The sequence below is a fragment of the Bos indicus x Bos taurus genome, chromosome 14 (assembly GCF_003369695.1).
Source record: "Bos indicus x Bos taurus breed Angus x Brahman F1 hybrid chromosome 14, Bos_hybrid_MaternalHap_v2.0, whole genome shotgun sequence".
In the NCBI taxonomy this organism is placed as follows: domain Eukaryota; kingdom Metazoa; phylum Chordata; class Mammalia; order Artiodactyla; family Bovidae; genus Bos; species Bos indicus x Bos taurus.
The window spans coordinates 21713930-21737032 of record NC_040089.1 but is presented as its reverse complement, the minus strand read 5'-3'; the positions used below and the strand labels follow the sequence as shown (position 1 = coordinate 21737032).

Sequence of the window (23103 nt, the reverse complement as noted above, 5' to 3'; positions counted from 1 at the left end):
TCCTTATCTTTTATTCTTATTTACGTTATTTCTATAGCAACCAGTGTGCCAGGGTATTTGCTTTTCAAATATATTTGGTTACAGGTATTAATACGCCCCAGAGCTGGTACAAACTGTTTAATCCTAGAACTAACCATGAACACCTGTCCTGAACTTTAACGGTAATAACTACATTGTTATTTTTTAGAATTCATAAGCAGGACAATAAGAAATTGCTGTTTGAATAGAGAAAAAAATGAGTTGCTGTATTTTTGGTAAACAAATCTTGCTTCTGAATGAAAGCCGCACCAGCATAAGGCTGAGGCTGGTGGTACATGTTTTCCCATTGCCATTTTCCTAGGGATTACATATTTTACGTTTGTTCAATACTGATGGTAATCTAATCAGGAGACCCCAGACTGAATTCTTTGGTTTGGCTTTTAAGGACTTTGCAGTTCATTTTTTATTATTACTGTTGTATTTATAATCAGAGTCTACACTATTTTTGAAGAGTAGATTTAACATAGTTTTCATTTGTGCATCTTAGAATCTTTATAAAAAATAGCCAATTTCCTTAGAGATGTCAGTATTTGCCACTTACTCCATTGTGCACATGTACAGCTGGGGCTGGGTTTAAAAAAACAATGTGCTTTAAAAACCAAAAAATAAGGGAAGACTCATCTTTAAATTTTTTTTCTTCTAACGAACTCCTTGCATATTTTGCTCGACTTGGATTGTGGTTAATAGTCTTTATTTACAAAGTCAAATTAATCCACAGACACAAGCCTGAATCTTTTACACAGCAAAGGAATTTTTTAAGACTTTAATTTTCTCTCTTGATTATTCTCTTAACTATAGTACAACTATATCGATCCTTTTTTCTTTCCCTAATCTCTTTTAAAAATTTTATTTTTATTTTATTGGAGAATAGTTGATTTACAATGTTGTATTAGCTTTGTGTGTACAGCAAAGTGATTCAGTTTAAATATATATGTATTTTCAGGTTTTTCCCTTATAGGTTTATTACAAAATACTGAGTATAGTTCTCTGTGCTATACAGTATGTCCTTGTTCTTTATCTATTTAATATATATTAGGGTGTGTGTATGTTAATCCCAAGCTCCTAGTTTATTCCTCCCTGCTTTCCATTTTAGTAGCCATAAGTTTGTTTTCTGTCTGTGAGTCTGTTTATGTTTTGTATATAAGTTCATTTGTATCTTTGTTTTAAATTCTGCATGTGTGTGATTTTATGTGATGTTTGTCTTTCTCTGACTTACTTCACTTAGTATGATCACCTCTAGGTCCATCCACGTTGCTGCAAACGGCATCATTTCATTCTCTTTTGAAGATGAGAAGGATTTCTGTACTAATCCAAATAGGACATGGTTAAAACTAGTTTGAAAACTATTGAACCCAGAGACAGCATTATGATAACTGAGCATGGATTTTGTTTGTTTGTTGCTGTTATTTTGTGTTTAGCTTTTCCATGAACATTGATTTCTAAAATAAAACTCATTCTAGTTCATTTGTGTGCTAGATATTTAAAGTCAGTAATATATGTGTGAATTTTGCTTTTTTAATAATAGGTTAAATAACTAAAGGTAATATAAAAACTAATGCTGTGTCAAATACTTCACCAAATAGTGCTTTATAATAAACCCTCCTAGATTCCCCCCCGCTTTTTTTCCCCCTAATGGTCTTTGCTGCCCTCCCCTCCCCCCAGAAGTAAACTTTGAAGCTGGGGAAGGGGTACCACGGGTTCTTACTGACATCCCATTCTCTGGATTTTTATTTGCTGTTTATACTATTGACCAATAACACCTTCTGATGAACTAGGTGATTCTAATGGCACAGATATAAAAAGCAATTAAAAGTCTTCACTGCTCTATAAAATAATATAATAGTCATTTAGAACTTTTACAGTAATTAATGAAAGATGTCCAGCTTTCCACCAAAGCATGTTACTTACTTTCTGACTGTGTCTCATGAAGAACTGAGTGCAAACCACCCGCCCATGATAAATAAATCTGTGTACATTAGCATGGAGGTTTTGAATACGAACAAACAGGGAAAAAGGAGAAGTTGCTGCAGGACTGAAGTTGGAATCACGTGACTTCAAAGTTTGTGGAAAGTTTTTCCCCTTTTCTTGTGTTCTATGTGTGCGTCAAGGATCCAGAGGTGAGTTCTTCAAAGTTGTCAACTTCGTTTCTCTTCAGCTGGTTTGGAGCTGCTTTTCCACCTGCTTTCACAAGTAAGATTTTTAAACAGTTTTAAAAAGACTGATCCTCTGACTTTTTTCTTCAAAATTTAGATGGAAGTGCAGCTGTGGTTTCCTTGTTAAGAATTCTTCTTTTTCTGCCTTTAAATTTCTTTCTGAAATTTATTGGGACATTTAAAATTTTTATTGCATGGGTAAAAAAAAAAGTCTTTCTTTGTAGTGTAAGATGATTGATGCTTGGGGTGCTATGCTGTGTGTGTTTGACTAGTTTGTGCTGAGTTTTAAAGGGAACGTAATAGTCACTGCCTTGTTCTGCCTCACCTTGTCTTGTTTACCCTTGGTAACTGACCCTGGAAGAACATTGCTCTATGTGTCCATAAACGCGTGTACTCAAGCTCATTACCCAGTCCACACTGGGCACTGGGGATGGGACAGCATGTCCAAAATGTGGCTACTCTTATTAAATTAGGAAATATATTTTTCCAAACGCCAGTGAGTCACTCCCCTCTCGGGAACTGCTCCGTCTTACTCACCAGCACATCAGCCACAAGGCTTCCTCAAGTCCTGAGACACTGCCCAAGTCACTGCCCCCAGGAGCCTCCCCGGCTGGTACCCTCCCCCACCTCCCCCAGGACTCGTGCTGGAAACGAGAGACCCTCATGACCTCCCGGTCATGGGTCTCTTAACGTGTGTCCTTGGGCGTCTCATGGATTTGTATTTTGGTCACTCACCTAAATTTAAGAACCTCATGGGACAAATACTGTCTTGACCTCTTTCAAAGTGTTTTTCTATCGCTAGCTGCCCTGAAGTGGTGTCTGTTGCATGAAAAACAGACATTCAAAGCATTACTGCTGAAGGAGTGAGGTTAAATGTCTCTTTATTTGTAGACAATTCATGTAGTTTTCTGATATCATCAAGGCTCTTATGAGTTCTGTGTATTAATTTTTGACTCTCATGGTAAATAGCTATCCCATAATCCAAGTACAGCTTGTGTAAAAATATCTTCTGTCTCCTACGGAAGGAAAGGTGTGGCGTGACTGCTTTTTCTCTAAAATAGTAACTCACAAAACTAGTTGGTAAAGACCTCTGTGGGGTATGATCACTCACTTTCATTACTATTAAACCTTAATTCATTTTTTTTTCCATTTGTTATGGAGAATAGTAGATTAATGGTTGCCAGATACAAAAGCGCGCATGCTCAGTCATGTCTGACTCTTTGTGACTGCCAGGCTCCTCTGTCCATGGAATTCCCCAGGCAAGAATACTGGAGTGGGTTGCCATGCCCTCCTCTAGGGGATCTTCCCAACATAGGGATTGCACCCAGGTCTCCTGCACTGCAGGCAGATTCTTTACCACTGGGCTTCCCCTTAACCATTGGACCGCCACAGAATTCCCTGTGTCTACTATTAATATTTTGATAAGGATGCTTTTAGGTGTTTGAAAGATTGATTTCATCCCAGGATCCATGTATCTCTCAGTCAATGAACATTTTTTTTCCCCCTAGTAGCAGCCGGGAGAAAAGCCTCACTTTTTGTTGAGAGGTGAGAATTCTGTCTGAACAGTGAGGTGCCTAGAGCTGGTGCAGATCTGATTATGTGTCTTTTTTGAACAGGAGGCGGAAGCAAGGTCATCTGAGGAGGGCCCAAAGTCTCTTTAGAAAAATCTGGGTGCATGGCAAGGCTCTGAGACTTTTGTCACATAGAACATGGTCACAGACGTGTTATCTCTCTTCTGCCATTGAGTTATTCAGATTTTCTGTTTCATTTTTTGTCAGTTTTTAGAGAATGTATTTTTCAATGAAATTTTCTATTTAATCTATATTTTCATATTTAGTGGCATAAAGTTGTTCACAATGTTATTACCGTTTAATGTTTATAGTAAGTATATCAACAACCTCTTTTTCCATTGTGATGATTATAATTTGTATTCTTTCTCTTTTTTTTTTCTTTTTCAATCTAGTGTATCAATTTTGCTGGTCTTTCCAAAGAACCATCTTTTAACTTTGCTAATTTTCTCTGTATTTTCTCTCTTTAAAAAAATTTATTGATTTCTGTTCATTTATTCCTTTTTTCCTATTTACACTGGACTTATTTTTATTTTTTAAATTCATAAAGTGGAAACTTAGTCACTGATTTAGAACTTTCTTCTTTTTAATATAGGCATGTAAAGCTATAAATTTCTCTCAAAACACTTTAGTTACATCTCACCAATTTTTATGTTATATTTTAAATTCTGATTTTCTAGTTTCCCTTGTGATTTCTTCTTTGATCAATGCGCTGTTTAACTGCTAAAAATGTGAAGATTTCCTAATTATTTTATTGATTTCCAATTATATTCCACTGTGGTCAGACAACATTCTCTTTGGGACTTTAAACCTTTTAAATCTGTTTAGACTTGTTTTATGGCCCTACATATGGCCTATTTTTTCACGTACTGTGTGCACTGGAAAGGAATGTGTATTCCATAATTGCGCTATAAATATCAGTCAGAACATATGGTTGGTATAATCTTCAGTCACCTGTGTACCTACATTTTGTCTAATTGTTTTTATCAATTTGCAAGAGAAGAGTACTAAACATTTTAAGTATAGTTATATATAGGATGGCTTCCCAGGTGAAGCTAGTAAAGAACCTGCCTGCCAATGCAGGAGCTGTAAGAGACTCAGGTTCAATCCCTGGGCTGGGAAGAGCCCCTGGAGGAAGGCATGGCAACCTACTCCAGTATTCTTGCCTGGAGAATCCTAAGGACAGAGAAACCTGGTGGGCCATGGTCCATGGGGGTCACAGGGAGTTGTACACGACTGAACATGAGCATCTCTGTTAATACTTTCTGTCTTTTGAAGTCTGTTTAATCTGGTGTTAATATGTAGTCATTTCAACTTTCTTATTGTTTGTATGGGATATCTTTTTTATCCCTTGACATTTAACCTGACTGGGTCTTTATTTTAATAGATGCTTCTTGAGATATATAATTTGTCTTGCTATTTTTGTTGTCTGACAATTTCTGCCTTTTTGTTGCAATGCTTAATCCAGTAACTTTAAATGCAATTATACCCACATCACTATTAATAATGTATTATTTAATCTTCTATGTTTTCTATTCCTTTGTTATTCCTTTCTTGCTTTCCTTTGGGCTTTTGCATATTTGTCATAATTCCATTTTAATGTGTCTTCAATACTGTTTTTCTTAGATCAGCGTTTTTCCTAATTAAGTGTATCTTAACTGGTTGAAATATGTTTCCATTTTTTTTTCCTCTCAAGAACACATCAAGAATATACTTTCTAAGCCTTTTCTTTTATCAAAATATTCATTCTGTGCAAATCAGTGATTTTTAGTATATTCACAAAGTTGCATAGTCATCAGCATTATCTAAGACTATTTATTTAAAGTGCCATTTAGATTTACTATAGAATGATAAAGAATAAAACAATAGAATGATATAGAATAAGCAGTGTTTATAGCCATTTTTAGCCATAGTAAGAATAAACATTTATTTTATAGTTTTGGCTCTGCTACCACACATCACACAAAGATGTGTGACTTTGGATCAATAACAATATTTTTTTCTGAATATTAAATTTCTTTTTAAATAACCTAAGACTGTTTAACTGCAGAACATTTCTAGTAACCCGTAAAAACACCCTGTGCCTAACTGTAGTTGCTCTGTATTCTCCATGCCCTCAGTTTCTGGTGACCTACAACTTCGTTTCTGTCCCTACAGATTTCCCTGTTCTGAACACTGGGTGAGAACAGACTCATGTAATATATGACCTTTTATATCTGGTTTCTCTCACTCAGCATAATGTTTGCAAGACTTACCCATGTTGTAGCATGTGTGAATGCTTCATTCCTTTTTATGGCTGAGTAATATTTCATTGTAGGAAAGAATGCATCTTGTTTTCCATTCATCTGTTGATAGACATTTAGCTTTATGCTTTTTGGCTATTATAGACAATGCTGTCATGAACATTTATGTACAAGTTTTTTTGTGTGTGTGTATATGTGTTTTCATTTCTCTTCGGTGTATATCTAAGAGTGGAGTTGCTGGGTTGTAAGCCTGTCCTTAGAATTTCATCTATTAGCATCACACATGAGAGATAAGACAGATAATAATACTACTTGGGGTTATAACGCTATTTTTTAAAAACAAAGTGCATATTTTTCTGTAATCAGTATCTCCCTACAGGATGTACAGAGAGTTTTTTCGTTATCTCAAATTCAGGGAACCTCCAGTGGTGTGGTCTTGGGGAGAAAAGAGGTTTCGATGTGCCTGCAAATAGCCCTCTATCCAGAAGCTTTGTGTTGAGTTGTGTGCTCATGTGTGTGTGCTTTCAATTTGCTTTCATCAACCTTACTTTTAAAGTGGAAAAATAAGTCTTTTTCATGAGAAGTCTTCTAAGATTCTGGCACTTGATTTTGGAAATAGCATAAGTTAGTGTGTGTGTGTTTGTGTGTGTGTGCGTGCGTGCGCGCCTGCTCCGTCACTCAGCCATGTCTGACTCTTTGCAACCCAATGGACTGTAGACCACCAGGCTCCTCTGTCCATGGGACTTCCCTGGTAAGAATATTGGAGTGGGTTCCCATTCCTTCCTCTGCGAATCTTCCCAACCTGCGTCTCCTGCATTGGCAGGCAGATTCTTTACTGTCAGCGTCACCTGGGAAGCCATACATATATGTGTGTGTGTATATATATATATTTTTTTTTTCTGTAGTTATTTTATGGGAAGTTGAAAGAAACTGTGACAGGGCAGATGCCATTGGAGCTAAGTGTTTGGGTTCCTCTTTTTTTTTTCTGAGGTTAGTCCATGTTCTGAGTCAAATAGTGAACCTATACTTGCATGGTTAAGAAGGGTCTCAACAAATTGAACCTTCAGAGCCTCATATTCAGAGCCTAGACCTCGGACAACGTTGTAGAAGGCAATTTTCACAGATATTTGTCTGACGCTGTAAGGGAGCATCATACTGGGACCCTTTTAATCATAGTTGACCTGAGAATCTTTTTTAAGAATTAAAAAAATATATATTTATTTGGCTGTGGTGGCTCTTAGTTGAGGCATACAAGATATTTTAGCTGTGGTGTGTGGGTCTAGTTCCCTGATTGGAGATCAGGGTCCTGAATTGAGAGTGCAGAGTCTTATGCACTAGACTGCCAGGCATGTCCCAACCTTAGCTTTTAAAATTCTCCTAAATAAGCCTCCATGATGGAATGCAAGTCTGCCATTAAACATAGTTGAAAACAATACATTCATTAAAAGGATGTTTGGAGACAAGGAACAGAGTCAGATTCAGTGCATTATAGCACTCCGCCGGAGACGGAGTGGAAACACTCGGGAGGGACAGAGCTCTGGAGCTCTGGAGGCTGACTTTGGGGAGGACGTCAGCTGTTGGCTCTCAATTCTCAATTAGTCTGAAATAGTACATTCCTATTTAAATTTACTGGGCTTTATTTATTTTTGCTTTTCCAATAAAAGTATCTTTAAAAATATTTTCCTTTATTACATTGAAAAAGTGAAAGTGTTAGTCACTCAATCGTGTCTGATTCTTTGTAACCCCATGGACTGCAGCCTGCCAGACTCCTCTGTCCATGGGATTCTCCAGGCAAGAATACCAGAGTGAGTTGCCATGCCTTCCTCCAGGGGAACTTCCCAACCCAGGGATCCCCTGTATTGCAGGCAGATTCTTTACCATCTGAGCCACCAGGGAAGCCTTATAGGTCAGAGGCAACTGCCATAAAAAGAAAATGCATTTTGGTCTTTGCCACAGTTTTCTGTATCAGATGCAATGTAATCTATATTTAGAATCACTAGAATGCGAACCCCTTGAGGAAAGTTCAATCTATGTGCATCTGTGTCTTCAGGGCTTGGTGTATTGCCTGCTCATTCCATCTTACTCAGCGTTTACTAATTACTCACAACTTGCCAGTCTCTCCTGTAGGCCCTGGGGAGAAGGTTGTCAAGACAGTCATAGGACAGTCACACTCAGGCCCCTGTCTACCAGGGAACAGACAAGGAAGACTTCCTGGAGGAAGCGCCACTTGTGAAATCTGAAGCTTGTGTGAACAGGTCTGTCCAGTGAAAGGGGGCAGGGAAGCTGTCTCAGACCAAAGGGAGGGCATGATGAGGGTCAACAGGCTTAGGGAGGGTGGTGTCCTGTGCAATGAGAAGAGGAAGTGGTGACGGGAGGAGGGAAGGGCCCTGAGCTGAGGGAGAAGGTGGTGTTTTATGCAGAAGCAAGAGCAGGTGAAAGGGTTTAATCTGGGAAGTGATAGAATCTATCTAGCATTGTAAGAAAAGCCCACTCTGTTGTGGGGGGACAGTTAGTTGGGGGTACGTGGGTGCTCATTTGTTGGGACTGTGGCTGAAACTCCGTGACAGCAGGAGGCATGAAGAATGGACAGGGAGGGGGATATTTCGAGACATTCTGGTTGGAAATAGCAGAGCAAAGCTAGTTATGGCCCCCAAATTAATAAAAGCAAGAAAAAGGTTGTAAACAAAGCAGAAAATCTCATTTTTCATAACCTTAAGTCCTAAGTGATGAAAATATCTGCCAAAAGCTTGGGCGGAATGAAGAGAGACACAGGGAGTGGAAACATATTTCTGAAAGTTCGTGTTAGGACACATTTTCTGGCAGGTGGTGGCACAAATCTGACGGGTGTAATCCATGACCCCCTCCATGGGCTGGCAGGGTTGAGGTCCCTGGAATCTGCCGGTTCCATGACCCCTCTGCACCACCCAGAGTGGAGGGGGCCTGGGAAGGCAGAGACCCCAAAGATGTCTTTATAAGGGATAGGCTCTGAGGTGTCAATCAGCTTTCACAGTGCATACATTAGGCATTTATACGTGTCAAGTTCAAGGCCTATGCATCAAGGCCTGTGGAACTTCCCTGGGGTAAGCAGCCTACTGCCACCATGGTGGGGGGGGAGGGGAAAGGGCAGGCCCTCTAACTAGGCTTCCTGTTGCTTGAGGCCACTCTCTTATTTTTTCCTCTCAAAGCAAACAGCTTGGCTAGGAGTAATGGATCCCATAAACTGAATAAAAACTGGACAAAAACCTAGCCTGAGACCTAGACACCAAACAACAAAAAAGTAGAAATTTACAAAACAAAAACCATTTCAAGAACACGTATGAAAGAAAGCTGCTAAAGTGTAGATACTTGATAGGTCTCCGTAACATAAAAAAATTACGTTTGTACTTATTTAGTAAGAAGAGATGCTAAAACAGTGGAAGGAAATATGGAATGAGCTGGCAGAGTTTGGGAAAGAATGGGAACTTAAAAAGAAATGCTAGAAATGGGAATTCCATGTATAAATCAGAAGAATTTGGCACTTTTGACCTTGCAGTTATGGTCATGGAGGACAGGTATTAATAAACATATCAACATGAGCAATAACAATTTAAAAAGTTTGGACATAAATTGAATGACGCGGAGCAAAAGAGAACTCTGAAGACAAGGTTTTTTTTTTTAATTTTATTTTATTTTTAAACTTTACATAATTGTATTAGTTTTGTCAAATATCAAAATGAATCCACCACAGGTATACATGTGTTCCCCATTCTGAACCCTCCTCCCTCCTCCCTCCCCATACCATCCCTCTGGGTCGTCCCAGTGCACTAGCCCCAAGCATCCAGTATCGTGCATCGAACCTGGACTGGCATCTCGTTTCATACATGATATTTTACATGTTTCAATGCCATTCTCCCAAATCTTCCCACCCTCTCCCTCTCCCACAGAGTCCATAAGACTGTTCTATACATCAGTGTCTCTTTTGCTATCTCGTACACAGGGTTATTGTTACCATCTTTCTAAATTCCATATATATGCGTTAGTATACTGTATTGGTGTTTTTCCTTCTGGCTTACTTCACTCTGTATAATAGGCTCCAGTTTCATCCACCTCATTAGAACTGATTCAAATGTATTCTTTTTAATGGCTGAGTAATACTCCATTGTGTATATGTACCACAGCTTTCTTATCCATTCATCTGCTGATGGACATCTAGGTTGCTTCCATGTCCTGGCTATTATAAACAGTGCTGCGATGAACATTGGGGTACACGGGTCTCTTTCCCTTCTGGTTTCCTCAGTGTGTATGCCCAGCAGTGGGATTGCTGGTTCATAAGGCAGTTCTATCTCCAGTTTTTTAAGGAATCTCCACACTGTTCTCCATAGTGGCTGTACTAGTTTGCATTCCCACCAACAGTGTAAGAGGGTTCCCTTTTCTCCACACCCTCTCCAGCATTTATTATTTGTAGACTTTTGGATCGCAGCCATTCTGACTGGTGTGAAATGGTACTCCAGAAAAATAAATGACCCAGTCAAAAAATGGGCCAAAGAACTAAATAGACATTTCTCCAAAGAAGACAAGGTTTTTTAAAAAATCAACACAAAGAGCATTCAAATACACAAGAAATCACCCTTAATTTAAAAAGTCCAAGGGCTCCTCAATGTTGGAAGCAAAATAACAATGTCTTCTGTCCCCAGAAAAGGGACTTGCCAGCACCAGACCTGGGGCAAGCTCCCTGATTCTCTGCATCTCATTTTCTTCCTGTTTAAACTGGAAATCAGAGTGGTGCCTTCATCTCCAGGTTTGGAAAACCAAGCTCGTTAATTTAAGTAAAGTGCTGAGATTAGTGTCTGGAGCAGAGCATGTCCTGTACTCTTCTTTCTTCTCAGCTTTCTCTTCCTTTTTTTTTTTTTTTTTTTTTGTTTCTTTCTTAACCTTTTTATTACTGTTACTGTTTACCGAGTTCCCAGAAGATTGGGCCAAGAAAAGAAACAAGCTATAAAAAGATTGGAAGGAAGTGAGAAAATGGCCATTATTTGCTGCTGACTTGATCTACTTAGGAAAATCAAGTAAAAATTGAGCCAGATTTCCAGACACAAATGAACATACAAGATTCTATCATGATCCTCCATACCACTATTGATCATCTAGAAGAGGAACTGAGGTCCTTTCAATTAAAATAGCAAGAAAACTATAGAGTTTATGGAAAATTACCTAGCAAAGAACAAATCATGTCTTCAGGGGGAGAATTGAAAACTATTTTAAAACACTTTAGAAAAACTCAAAAAAGATTTATAGTATACTCGTGTATAGGATAATTAATAATGATAGAAATGTTAGTTTTTCCAAATTAGTTTATGCATTCTATTCAGTTTCAAATAAAATCCCGGCAGATACCTGAGGACATCAGGACCATTGATTCTAAAATGTATATGAACCAATAAGGGCCCCCAAAAAGGTGAGACAAAAATTAGTCTTTAAGGCTCATTAATCAAACAACAGACTTAAGCATAAAACTATTTAAAAGAAACACAGCCCATGGGGTCGCAAAGAGTCGGACACAACTGAGAGGCTGAACTGAATGGACATAAAATAATGGTTTATTTAACCAAAATTAGGGAGGGATGGGAGGAAAGGTGGAGGAATTATAATATGCAAAATTACTGATTTTTCATGGTGAATCTAATGCTGGAAAGTCAGGAAATAGATCTCAATCGTGGATTATTTACCTTTAAACAATGAAGAACTAGAATTAGGCAATGTGAACGAGCCGGGGAAGGGACGGGAAGGAAGTGGTGGTCATTCAGCAGAATTTCAGAAACGCTGATTTCAAGGCTGCTGCCCACTTTCCAGGTCTATACATGGAGATAATAGGGAATTTAACCTGCTCACAGCCCTTCAGGATTTGGGGCCTGTTTCCTAAGGTGAGTGCCTCTGCATCTTCTTGTAAAATGTAACACCCTCTTGACTTGGGGCTTCTGGTGTGCAGCAAACAGAAGAGCCTCTGGTTGTCAAGCAGTTTCTGCCCCCAAAGGCTCGAAACACAATAGAACCAGGAGGCAGGTGCCTGAAGAGTAACGGTGTTTTCTTCTGGGACAGCAGGATAGAAATAAGAAAGGGGCTGTGAGAAATGACAAGACATATAAAAATGCTGTCTGATGCCTGTAGGTTTGATGCATGTACTAATTCACTCAAGTACTTCTCAGGTAGGCCTTTCAGCTGGGTTGCAGCCTGGGGAGCTTCGTCTGGGTGCATTCAGGGCTCGGGTTATTCAACCCCCGTGTGAGCTGTCATTTAGGTCCTTTGGGACTATGCGTTACCAGATCAAGGACAAGTGACGACTCGTGTTTGTGCTCAGTCATGCCTGACTCTGCGATCCCACGGACTATAGCCCACCAGGTTCTTCTGTTCATGGGATTCTCCAGGCAAGAATACTAGAGTGGGTTGCCATTCCCTTCTCCAGGGGATCTTCCTGACCCAGGGGTAGAAGACTGCAGGCAAATTCTTTACCCAGGGAAGCCCTCAAGGGCAAGAGGTCCGATCAAATATGAATTTCGGATAAACAAATAATCATTTTGTTAAATTCAGTATGTTCCATAAAGTATCTGAGACATCTTTAAAAAATTTATTGATTATCTGAAATTCATATTGAACTGGTGTCCTGTATCATTATTTGCTAAATATGGGCAACTTCATCTGAGGTAAATGAGAAGCTGCCAGAGGGGACAAAAAAGAAAGGACTTCTCTTTAAGAAAAGTGAGCAGTACTTTCTGAAGCTGATCAAAACTGTGAGATGCTTTGGGAAGATTCTTTCTTGGAAACAAATGAGATTTGGGCTACATAACCATGATAGCTTCCGGGGGAGGGCCGAGCAGTCGGACAGGCTGCTGAGACGAACGCTTCACTGGGGCAGTCTCTGCATATCATGGGGAGATAGACACTGCTGCCTGTGAGTCTTGGGCCCTGGCAGTTGAGGAAGAAGAGCGGGAGGAAGGAGTCAGGACCCAGATCCACAGTGTTGATTGGCCTTTGTCCTCATAGCTCCAAAAAGAAACAAGATCTCGATAAGCTCTATGAGCTGAAGTCCAAAGCAAGACAGATTATGAACCAGTTTGGTCCCTCAGCCCTAATCAACCTGTCCAATTTCTCATCAATAAAACCGGAACCAGCGAGCACCCCTCCACAAGGCTCCATGGCCAGCAGCACTGCAGTGGTAAAGATCCCAGGCACTCCTGTAGGGATCCTGTAGGAGGGCGTCTCAGCCCTGAAAACAATCAGGTATTGACCAAGAAGAAGTTACAGGACTTAGTAAGAGAAGTGGATCCTAATGAGCAATTGGATGAAGATGTGGAGGAGATGCTGCTGCAGATTGCTGATGATTTTATTGAGAGTGTGGTGACAGCTGCCTGCCAGCTTGCTCGGCATCGCAAGTCCAGCACCCTGGAGGTGAAAAATGTCCAGTTGCATCTAGAACGCCAGTGGAACATGTGGATCCCAGGGTTTAGCTCTGAAGAAATCCGACCCTACAAAAAAGCTTGCACCACAGAAGCTCACAGAGAATGGCGTTGATCCGGAAAACAACCAAGAAATAACGCATGGAAAGCTCAGGGGATGGACAGCAATGTATTCGGAGATACTTGAGCTGAGACCTCAGCCATCTCATCCTTGGATTTTTTTTTTTAATGCTTTACAGAGAAGCATATATTTTTTATTAACAGTGCAGCAATATCTATAATGACTGAGAGGATCTGCCAAAAGAATAAAGCCTCCTACCCCAACTTCCAGTCCTTGTTCCCTGCCGTCTCAAAGAAGAGCAGTGTATCTTCCAGAGATTTTATTTGTGGTTTATTATGTAACTGATTGAATAGGGGACAAAGCATTATGGTCTTGTTTGGTCAGAGAGTATTAATATTAGCAAGATTTGTAGAGGTTTCTGTTCCCTTCTCCCCCACCCCCTTCTCCCTGTACTTTGTAATGCCAGTGTTTATATGAATATGACTTTCATTTGCTTTTCCAGAATAAAGAAGTTATTAATCGAAAAAAAACAAAACAAAACCATGATAGCTTCCCACTTGGTCTCAGATGCTTCATGTAACCATGACGTCATTCCACCTGATCTCAGATACCTCATGTAACCATGACATCATCCTACCTGATCTCGGGTGCCTCACGTAACCATATTTATACATGGTGATGGAGTGGGTGTTTTTCACAATTTCACAAGCTGCTTTATTTTCTCTGCAAAACACACGCATCTGCACCTTCAGATTTCTGCTCTTTGGCCCATTGACTATCTTCTTTAATCGATGGAACCAGTGGGTCTAGCCAGATTCTCTTTTCTCACTGAGGAGGGACAGTCTCCATGTGTTCTTAGTCAACCCGGCATGTGTCAGGAACGGGAGGGGGCGACTGGATGGACCACAGAGATGGTGATCCAAGTGCAGGATAAAACCCTTCAGTGAAAATACAGGGTTTTGTGGAGGGAGGGTTTTGCCCCTTTGGGGGTGGCCCTGATACATTTCAGCATCTCTCCTTCTTCCTTGTGTGGCTTTGCGCTGGTGCCTGGCTGAGTTGCAGTTCTTGACGCTCTACATCTTGAAATTCAAGAAGCACAATTTTGGGCAGATAATCTTTGAGCAAATCAGTTACGTGGAGAATTGCTTCTGCTTCGTCTCACTGTCCCTGAAAATAAAGGAACAGATCAACTATCTTCTTCACAAAGTGATTTTGAGGACGAAATAATATCTAGTAAATTGCTTTGAGAGCAAAGTTGACGGTTGTTCTGTGAGTTGAGTAAGGACATTACTAAGTTTTGTTAAGATTTCAGTAAAGATGGCTTATTTCAATTGACATGTAACTCTTCAATGCGTACAGTTTTGCCACATTTTTATAGCCCTAATATAAGTAATTATTAATTGCTTTAGTAGTTTAGAATTAACAGCAGTTCTTAAGACCACTGTGAGTCTCAGTGAAATGGTATTCTATTTAGAAAGGAAAGAAATGTTTGTGTATGCACAAGGACAAAGTGATCTGAGATTAAAAATTTAGATTTTATTTTTTACTTAAAGGACAAAATTTATCCTTGGCTTGCTCTTTGAGAAATAGAGTCAATATTTTCCCAAGTTGATCAAAATGATCAGATGCTTTGGGAATATATTTTTGGGAATATATTCTGGAGACGAATAAAATTTGGACTCTGTGAACACAAAGTCATCCTGCTTGATCTTGGGCATCTTTGTAGTTCTGGGGCAATTTATCTTTGTCTGGAATGAAATGCTAACTAAGAAGGAGTCAGTATGGGAAGGAAGTGGAATAAGACCAGGACTTAGAAAGTGACTTTCTCTGATTTATTTGAATATACTCAAAAATGTCAATAACTTCCAACTATTGGTCTGTAAACATTTGTTATCCATACTGCAGCTTTCCAATTCTGTATTGTCACCAGGCTGTTGTTCCAAAGTGGAATTCCAGTCATGTCATCCCTCTGGGTCTGTTCTTCCCTTCCACAACATGCCCTAAAGCTGGAAGCTGGAGTGCCTGCCAGATATTGACCCTGCCCTCTTCTGCCTCATCCCTGAGGCTCCGTCCTCACCCATGGGGACCCTCATGCTGGTTTCCTATTTTTTGACAGCTACACAGAACCACACAGATGACCTCCGTCTGAACAACTGCAATGGTCTATTCCCGGTCCTTCATATTTCTATCAGAAAAACAGCACTGGTGATCACTCTCTTTTTCATCGACCTTAAATCTTTTGAGGATCTCGTCTCATCTCATGGCTTGAAATATCATCTATAGATCCTTAGCTCCTAAGTTTATGTTTACAGCCTGAACCTTCTCCTAAACTCTAGGTTCATGCATCCAACATCCACTGTGATATTTCTATTTGGATGACAGTGATGAGAGATATCTTACAGTTAGCAGGTCCAACACTGAGCTTCTGATGTCTAATTGTTCTCTCCAAAATTTTGTCCTCGTTTGATTGCTACACCAGTAAGTGATCATGTCATTCTCCTAGTTTCTCAGGGCCAGAGTCTGGGGTCATTCTTCACTGCCCTCTTCTCTCACGTCTCAATATCCGAACCATCCTCGAAGCTGGTCAGTGTTGCCTTCAGAGGCACCACGTCCCATCACTCGGTCCAGGAACTGTCACTGCTCTCTGGCCTCCCACCCACCTCTGCCTCCTGGGTGGGCTGTACCGACCGAAGCCAGAGTGACTCCTGCAACCAAATGACAATCAGATCCAATGTCTCTCTGCTCAAACTTCAGTCATGCTCCAGTTCCTTAGAAGGAACATGGTCCAGTATGACTTGCCCTCCTCTATTCTCTGACTTCTCTCTCTCCCCTGATTTACCAAGTTTCTAGCCATGTCTTTTTAACTTTAATTTTATTGAGCTATAACTGACATGCAACACTGTATAAGTTTAAGGTGCATAGCATAATGGCTTGACATGCTGCTGCTGCTGCTAAGTCGCTTCAGTCGTGTCCAACTCTGTGCGACCCCATAGACGGCAGCCCACCAGGCCCCGCCGTCCCTGGGATTCTCCAGGCAAGAACACTGGAGTGGGTTGCCATTTCCTCCTCCAATGCATGAAAGTGAAAAGTGAAAGTGAAGTTGCTCAGTCGTGTCCGACTCTTAGCGACCCCATGGACTGCAGCCTACCAGGCTCCTCCATCCATGGGATTTTCCACGCAAGAGTACTGGAGTGAGGTGCCATTGAGTGCAGTGATGACCACAACAGCTCTAGAGAACATCCATTACCTTATATAGTTACCCAGAGATGTTTTTCTCTTGTGTTGAGAACTTTTAGGATTTATTCTCTTAGCGGCATTCAGATGTACCCACATAGCAGTGTTAACCATGGTCCTCATGTTGTATATTACCTCTCGAGGACTTATTTACCTTGTTCAGTCTCTGAGTCATTTTCACTCTTTGCAACCCCAGTAACTGCAGCATGCCAGGCTTCTTGGTCCTTCACTATCTTTTTATCTTATAATTACCTTGCAAGTTGATGTCTTTTGAACACCTTCATTCAAAACTCACATCCCACCTATTGTTATCACAAATCTGATCTCTTAGATTCCACATAAGAGCAAAATAAAATGGTATTTGTCTTCTGATTTATTTCACTTAGCCTGATGTCCTCAAGATCCATTCATGTTGGCAGGATTTCCTTCTTTTGATGGCTGAGTAATATTCCACTGCTTACATGGATCACATTTCCTTTATCCATTCATTCATCTGTGGACCTTGATGCTGTTTCCATGCCTTGGCTATTATAAATAATGCTGTGATAAACATGGGCATCTCTTCAATGTAGTGATTTTGTTTCCTTTAGATAAATACCCAGAAGTGGACTTGCTGATCAGGTGGTAGTTTTATTTTTAATTTCTCAAACATGTCAGCAAGCTCCCACTCCCAGAGGTCCCTGTGGCTGGAGTAAGTTCTTTACCCCAGTGGCCCCAGCTCTCTCCCGCCAAGGAGGGGAGCGTGGGATCAGGGGGCACTGGGGAGATGAGTTCCCTCCAGGAGGCTAGTGGGCCTGCAGCATAAGACTTGGGAACTTATAGGATGGCTTCCTGTGAACAGCATCCACGTTGCTGCAGGTAGAGACCATGGCTCCTCTTGGGGAGGGGGGTGGGGGCGCAGGCAGGGTGGAGGAGGGAGGCAGAGCTGGTGGGGTTTGCTGATGCCTTGGGTTGAGGTTTAAGGGAGATAAAACAAAGATGACAGGAAAGGTTTAGGATAGTGGAATTACTTTTCCTGGAATGAGGAAAACTCAGGGAGGATGGGTGTCTGGAGCAAGAGTGAGAATTGGGCTTATTCAGGGAAAAATGTCAATCAATTATTCCAGTAGAGATATTCAGCCAAGATGTAAAGTGTAGACATATTCAAAAATATGATCTTAAATGCTTTTTCCTGCCTGACATTTCCATGTGGTTAATAAATACATTTGGACCTCACATTCATTTGCCTGGAAAATTGTCTTCAATATGACTCATAGGAAGTGCATGTCCTGTGGGCTCTTATGAGACTAACAACCACACAGCAGCCTTGGGCCAGGCTGTTCACAAGGAACGATGGTGACTCTGCATCCCCTGCTGCCCCACGCACCTGGAGGAGCCCACAAGGGGCTTTTATTCTAAAGAGACTAGGTGGGCATAAAGAATGTGCCCCCCAAACAGCTTTATAGTCCTGGAAAGTGGTGGGCATTGTAGGGTTTGCTCCAGTCCTCATCTCAGGAGCCATGAGTTGGTTTCAGTTTTGATTTAAGGTTCCTCATTATATTAATAGTTCATCGGTTTTACACTTGACACTTGGAGGAAGAGAACTTCTGTGTTAGGGTCTACAGTGACTACTCTTTGGATCTATCATCTGGGAGGCAATGAGCAAGGGAACAGCAGTAGGAAAAAACAGAGACGTGCACATTATTATTTTTTTTAATAGCGATGCATTGTGCTGACTGAGCCCTTTCACTCTTGCTCTGAATCAGGAGAGACACCAGGATTTGGGAGCATCTGAGGGTCTTATGCGGAGAAGGCAATGGCACCCCACTCCAGTACTCTTGCCTGGAAAATCCCATGGACGGAGGAGCCTGGTGGGCCACAGTCCATGGGGTCGTTAAGAGTCAGACAAGACTGAGCAGCTTCACTTTCACTTTTCACTTTCATGCATTGGAGAAGGAAATGGCAACCCACTCCAGTGTTCTTGCCTGGAGAATCCCAGGGACGGGGGAGCCTGGTGGGCTGCTGTCTATGGGGTCCCACAGAGTCGGACACGACTAAAGTGACTTAGCATAGCAGGGTCTTATGAACAACATTCATCAGTTAATCAGTAAAAGCCTGTGCGATGCATGAGAGGAAGGTGAGGTAAGAAGCTGCTTGAAATGGTAAGGCTGCTCCCCCGTCTTCTGAAAGCCTCTGAAACAAGTTCTGGTACAAACCAGAGAATATTCTTTATTTCCAAGTAAAATTTAAAAAAATCACCTCCTCCACAGAATTATTTTCCCAGCAAATATTTCTTGTCTTTTTTAGGAAGAGGAATGGTCAAGGTTACTGATTAAGCTAGTTAATCAAATAATTCATTTTTGGTGGACTTTGGAATTATAACTTTAACCACAAGTAGTTCCCTGATCAGTGTAGCTTTTGACTGATTCCATATATCAAGGGGTTGTGTTGACTTTTTAAAATAAAATATTTAAAAAAACACTTTATTACCGACTCAATGGACATGAGTTTGAGCTCCAGGAGTTGGTGATGGACAGGGAAGCCTGGCGTGCTGCAGTCTGTGTGGATGCAAAGAGTTGGACATGATTGAACGAATGAACTGAACTGAACTGAATTTAAAAAATATTTATTTATTTATTTGGCTGTCAGGTATTAGCTGTGTCATGCTGGATCTTTCGTTGCGGCACATGGGCTTTCTAGTTGTGGTGTGGGCTCAGGTGTTGTGGCACACGGGCTTAGTTGCTCTAGGGTAAGTGGGATCTTAGTTTCCTGACCAGGAATAGAGCTGGCATCCCCTGCATTGCAAGGTGGACTTTTAACCAGTGGACCACAGGGAAGTCCTGTGTTGACTTCTCTAAAGTGTGAGGATGAGAAGCAGGGCGGGATTCAGCTTTGCCAGCCTCTCTGTTGTTTTCCTCTCAAAGCCAAAATGACACAATATTTTTGCACCTGGGATTAATTTTTATTTGAAATCTAGTTCTGAAATAAACAAGAGGGGCAGTTTGCTTCCACTTTGAGAAATTTGGCGAAGGTTAAGTTATCCGAGATTCAAGCCAAGCCGTATTAGATATGCTATTCAATGGATAGACATGGTCTCCATTAAACTTTTTTCTGCTAATTGCTATTTTCCACCTACAATTTCTTGCAGATAATTTGTTGGAGGCCCTAATTGTGGCTTCTGTTAAATCCTTTGAAACTCGGGCTTTTAATCCTATGCTTTACAAATTGTTTTAAAAGTACTGATCTAATTAAGTAAAATGATGCAAATATCACTTGCCAAAACCAAATTTTTCTTGTCTAACGGACACTCTTTGCTCACATCATAACTTTAATTAAACTCGTGGATTCTGACCTGCATCGGCAAGTGTGTCTCGATCTTTGTAGCATCCCTATCCGTGACCTTGGAGGGTGACTAGGGTTGCTGGCATAGGAGTGGGTCCAACGCTCCAGCCTGAAAATATCATTGAAGTGAAGTGAAGTGGCTCAGTCGTGTCTGACTCTTTGTGATCCCATGGACAATGGCCTACCAGGCTCCTCCATCCATGGGATTCTCCAGGCAAGAGTACTGGAGTAGGTTGCCATTTCCTTCTCCAGGGGATCTTCCTGACCCAGGGATTGAACCTAGGTCTCCCGCATTCCAGGCAGACGCTTTAACCTCTGAGCCACCAGGAAAGTATCATTAATAGCGTGCTTTTTTGTTTGTTTGTTTGTGGAGTCACTGGAGAGTTTTTGTGTTTATGAACAAAGAGGGTCCAATGACTTGTATTTAATGGTTAGAATGATACACTGAGAAATGATCACAGCGGTATCCTTTATATCCACCTGGTGTATTTTTCGTTTCAGATTTGGTGTTTTTTGACCACCAGAAATTCTACATGGGACTTCTGTATCTCTTCCTTTTCTCACTAAATTATGTTCCTGTTTCCCTCTAGATTGTTGAATATAAGAAACATTTTAAATAGCTACTTCAGTGTTTTTATCTGCTAATGGCTTCATCTCTGACATTTCTGAATCTGTTCTTCTCTTTCATCTCTTTATCCCTGTTCCTTTTATGTCTGATAATTCTGCCCCCCATATTTATTGATATGACTGTGTATATATAAGGTGTACAACATGACATTTTGATATATGTATACATTGTAGAATGATTTCACCATCAAGTTAATTAACATATTCATCACCTCAAGTAGTTACCTTGTTTTCTCTCCTGGGGTGAGAACTCTTGGGATCTTCTGTGCTAGCACTGTTCAGCTATATATTAACTATATATTAGCTCTAGTCCCCAGGCTGTACACTAGGCCTCCAGAGTTCCTCATCATATAACTAAATGGGCCCTTTGACCAACATCTCTCCATTTCCCCAACCCCAGCCTCTGGTAGCTCTGTTACTCTCTGTTACTATGGGTTCAAGTTTTTAGACTCCACAGATACTTAAGACCATGCAGAATTTGTCTATCTGTGCATGGCTTATTTTACTTATCGTAATGTCCTCCAGGTTCATCCATGTTATCACAAACGGCCGATTTCCTTTCTTTTAAGGCTGAATAAGATTCCATTGTGTATGTATATATATCACATTTGTAATCCATTCATTCCTTGTTGTTTCCTTGTCTTGAGTTCTGTGGATAACACTGCAGTGAACATAGGAGTGCCCTTATCTCTTTAAGATACTGGTTTCATTTCCATTGAATACAGAACAAGAGGTGGAATTTCTGGATCATGTGATAGTTCTATTTTTTAATTTTCTAAGGAACCTCCACACTGTTTTCCATAGTGGCTGCGGACAATTTACATCCCACCAGCAGTGCACAAGGGCTCCTTTTCTTCACATCATCACCAAGACTTTCACCTCTTGGTTTTTGATAACAGTAATTCCAACAGATGGGAGGTGACATCTCATCGTGGTTTTGATTTGCATTTCCCTGATGACTAGTGATGCTGAGCATCTTTTCACGTACCTGTTGGCCATTTACATGTTTTCTTTGCAAAATTGTCCCTTCAGATCATTTACCCATTTTAAAATCAGGTTATTATTTATTTTTGCTATTGAGTTAGTGAGTTCTGTACATGTTTTGGATGTTAACACCTTATCTCATACATAACTTGTAAATATTTTCATCCACTCTGTGTGTGGTCTATTCACTTTGTTGATTGTTTCCTTTGGGGGGCAAAGGAAATTCTGCCATTTGTGACAATATGGATAAACTTGGAGGATATTACGATAAGTGAGATAGCCTTTTAATTTGATGTTGTCCCACTTGTTTATTTTTGCTTTTGTCTGTACTTTTGGTGTTGAGTCCAAAAAATCACCGACTGAGAAGACAAATTGCAAGATTTATCTTTTGTTTTTTAATAAGGGTTATACAATTTCAGATCCTACATTTAAATCTTTTATTTTGAGTTGATTTTTGTATAAGACAAGGGTCTGTTGTTAATCAGTTACTAAGTCGTGTCTGACTCTTTGCAACCCCATGGACTGCAGTATGCCAGGCTTCCCTGTCCTTTGATATCTCCCAGAGTTTGCTCAAACTCATGCCCATTGAATTGGTGATACTGTCCAACCTCTGTTGCCCCATTCTCCTCTTGCCTTCAATCTTTCCCAGCATCAGGGTCTTTTCCAATGAGTTAAGTCTTCCCATCAGGTGGCCAAAGTATTGGAGCTTGAGCTTCAGTATCAGTTCTTCTGATGAATATTCAGGATTTATTTTCTTTAGAATTGACTGGTTTGATCTCCTTGCTGTCCAAGGGATTCTCAAGAGTCTTCTCCAGCACCACAATTTGAAAGCATCAATTCTTCAGTGCTCAGCCTTCTTTATGGTCCAAGTCTCACATTCACACATGTGGAAAAATCATTGCTTTGACTACACCACCTTTGTTGGCAAAGTGATGTCTGTGCTTTAATATGCTGTAGGGTTTACTTTAATTGTTTTGCATGTGAATATCCAATTTTCCTGACATCATTTATTAGAGTCACCTTTTCTCATTGTGTATTCTTGACAGATTTGCCAAAGATTAGCTGACTGTATATGTCAACTAATAATATAATATGTAGTGTGTATTTGCACTGTCTGTTCCATTCCATTGTTCTGTGTGTCTCTTTTTACACCAATACCATACTGATTAGAAGGTGTTCCCTGTCTCTTTCTCTGTTTATAAGGATGCTAATCCCCTCATGAGGACCTGCCCTCATGAGCTCACCTAATCGTCTCCCAGCAGCCCCACCTTCAAATATTGTGTGAACTTTGGGGAGAATGACATAGTTTTCAGTCCATGGCACGGAACTTCTCATCTTAAAAAGGATTTAGACTCTAAACGTGTTGAGAACAGAAACAGGTGCTTAGTCCAGGGTATGGTACAGAGGAGGTCTTTGATTGATAAACATATGACTTTGAAATCA

The 23103-nt window shown here is 40.5% G+C and overlaps 1 pseudogene; it reads left to right on the top strand.

Annotated features, from left to right (window-relative positions):
- Positions 1-12841: 12841 nt before the first annotated feature.
- LOC113904164 lies at positions 12842-13758 on the top strand (annotated as a pseudogene).
- The last annotated feature ends 9345 nt before the right edge of the window (positions 13759-23103 follow it).